Source organism: Mesoplodon mirus, assembly GCF_964341445.2.
Source record: "Mesoplodon mirus genome assembly, chromosome: 5".
NCBI classification, from domain to species: domain Eukaryota; kingdom Metazoa; phylum Chordata; class Mammalia; order Artiodactyla; family Ziphiidae; genus Mesoplodon; species Mesoplodon mirus.
In genome coordinates, this window is record NC_138980.1 from 125,059,111 (window position 1) to 125,062,436 (window position 3,326).

Here is a 3,326-nt window from a genome sequence, read left to right on the forward strand (position 1 = left end):
TTCTGAAGGCCAAAGACTTTTTACTACATTAGAAATTCCTCAGAAGGTTTCGTGAAACCAATTCAGATGGCTTGGGAGGGTTTTTCACAATTCCAATTTGGGATTTATATGGCTTTTAGGAGCCTTTCTATTTCTTGCAGGATTACTCTGTTCTTCAAATGCTTTCCTTGGGCCAAGAACAACACAATCAGTACTGGACGGTTGACCCAGGAGGCAACATCATTTCGTGGGGAAATTCCTGAACGAGGAATAGTGAGACCAGTGTGTTTCCTACCAGTTTTACAACTGATTTGCTGATTGACCTGGACAAGTTACTTGACCTTTGAGCCCCAGGATCCTTGGTTATATGATAACACTCAGGATTGTCATTTTTAAGACTAAATAAAATTAATGAACGAGAGACCACTTCACAACATGCTAATTGCTGCAGCATTACAGCATACTATTATTATAGCCAAAGTAATTCACCATGTTCTACTCCATATGGTAGTTATTTGCATCCTTTCAGCCTCTCATTTCTACAGCAAAACTTCATAAGTCAGATTCTGCCAGGCACACCTTCCCCCTTGGAGCTGTGCTTTCGATAAGCCCTCCTTTCTTATCTTTGCTTTTCCTACTTTTCCTTCAAGGATCTACTTGGAACTCACCACCACCCACCCTGCCACTCTGAGTGAAATCTTTTAGTGGTGTCCTCAGTGACTGTGTCCCCTTGGCTGAATTCCTCTGGCATGGCTGCCATTTGGCCCCAGTCAGTTGACTCTAAGCATCCCCTATCTTGTTGGTGATTTATGTTCCGAGTGCAGGGACTACCTCTGTAACTACAGTGTCTTTCTTTGAGGGCAAGGTCTGTGATTTATGCCTCTTTGCATCCTTAGCTCAAGCAATACATGTTCATTGACGATGACTTTTGGGGATTGTACTGGGTTGACTAGTGTCTCCTCAAAGTTCATGTCTTTGCATGTGTATTGTAATCAAGTTAAGATGAGGTCATACTGGACTTAAGTGACCCTAAATCCAATGTCTGGCGTCCTTAAAGAAGACAGAAATTTGGACACAGAGGAAACACAGGAAAAGAAGCTCATGTAATGACAGGGCAGAGATTGGAGTGATGCTGCTATAAGCCAAGGAATGCTAAGGATTGCCAGCAACCACCAGAAGCTAGGAAGAGGCAGAGAAGGATTCTTTCCTAGATCCTTCAGAGGGATCACAGCCTTGCCAATGCCTTGATTTCAGGCTTTTAGCCTCCAAACTGTGAAAGAATAAATTTCTGCTGTTTTAAGTCACCCAGTTTGTGGTAATTTGTTAGGCAGCCCTGGGAAACTAATACCCTGGGGATGCTAAGCACACTGTAGAGTGTAGCAGAGGCCTTAGTGGGCCACCATCCAGCCTAGAGGCATCCTTTCTGAAGACCTGGGATGCTGATCAGAGCAAGGTTTTAAGGGAAGAGAGTAACTAACTGAAGAAGACAGGGAATGAGCTGAATATGGTCTGAGTAGAAAAAAAAAATTTACAAACTTTATGGTAAAGGTATTTTTTTAAGGTCCCATCATAGAAACAATTTGCTTTATGACAAAAAGGTTGATCTGGGAGTTGGAAACAGGGGAGCAAGTAAGTGAGTGGACAACTACTTTATGATATGATATATTCAAATTTTTTAATTGACCAACTTGGGAGGAATTGTGTGTGTATGGATTTCATAGCACCCCTTGCTTAGGTAACTGGAATCTATGGTGTGAACCAGGCTGATGGTGGCTGGTGGATTATTTGGATTCCAGCCCTGGAAGCCTCCATTTCCTCAGCTGTTAATGGCATGGACACTGAGATAGACCACCCAGGGCTGAGTTCTGGCTCTGTCCCTTACAGGTACGTTATTACACCTCACTTACCTCTCTCTGGTCCTCCGTAAAAGCAGAATAGAAATGGCATTTCCCTCATAAAGTTGTGGGGATTGAAAGATGAATCTGCATAAACTGCTTAGAACAGTGCTCACAGTGGGTAACAGAAGCCTTAATTGTTTTTATCATCATCATCATCATGAGGGAGACCAGAAGGGTGAATAATGTGACCTTTAATGACTCTTCCAGAAAGAGGAGGTCGCACTAGAGAGGAGATGAATGCAAAGCTGGTCATTTGCTTGAAAATAAGTCTGCAAGGTGGATATTAAAATACTTGCTTTCCGGAACACAAGGGATTTTTTTTAATGGCAGGGTGGTCTCAGAGTCTCTAGTACTGTGGGCAGACTCCAGATCCTGGGAGTAAAGGATATGGGGTCCCATGCAGCGCTCCCTCTTTGGGATTCCCTGGGTCTCAAGGCCTAACCCATTTTACCTGGTCCTCTCTGGCTCCTCACCAACGCATCTGGCATACAGCAGGCTCTCAGCCAACATGAGTTGACTGAGGACGGAAGTTAGAAACCGGCTGGGATTGACTTCCCTGGCGCATCCACTGACTGTGAAGCGGGGCCCAGGAGCCTCTGGCCCCCAAGGACTTGGAGCGCCACGGGAGACGTCTGGAAGGTCGGGAATTACAAGCACAGCGTCGGGCATCCACTTCACAGAGTTAGTATAGTCCCAAGAGCCCGCTACCAAGGCTGAGGCGTAGATATTGCCCAGTTGGTTAAGTAGGCGTGTGCTTGCTTTCAGGCAATTATTTGGTGAGCAGAATTGGGACCGGATGCCGCGCCGGCACAGCCCGCCACCTTCACCCCCGCTTGAGGGTAAAGAGGAAGCTTTAGAATGTCTATTTGAAATGTAGGCACAGACTGAAACACAACTTCGTACTATTGGACATACAGCTCCCCCTTCCCACGCTGCTCCTAGATGATATTTCTCCAGGCTGCGTGGGACACTATCCTGGTCTTACCAATGAGAGCGAGGCGATTCCTGCAGGACCGGAGCCTCGCAGAGGGAAAAGCAAGGAGTCGCAGATGTGTTTGCTTTGTCACCGCCCCCTGAGCATCTCTGGGCAAGTCACTTAGCTCTCCAAACCTCGACTTTCTTGCCGTTTAATGTGGGGAGGGAACCGAACCTGGCTGACGCTCAGGGCAGCGGCAGAGAGCAGAGCGCGCCGCGCGCGCCTGGGAACTTTGTCTCGAGCGCGAAGCCTGGACCCCCGAGTGCAGGGGCGGGAGCTCCCTCTGCGGGAGCGCGGCGGAGGCGCTCCTCCTTCCCCTCCACGTCACGGGGGCCGCTCGGCGCTCTCCCGTCCCCGGCCGAGGGAGAGCAACTCTCTAGCAGGGCGAGCCGCCGAGGTGGCGGCGGAGGACCAGGAGGAGGAGGAGGCGGGAGCCAGTCGCCGCCGCCGCCGCCGGACCAGGAGTCCGCAGC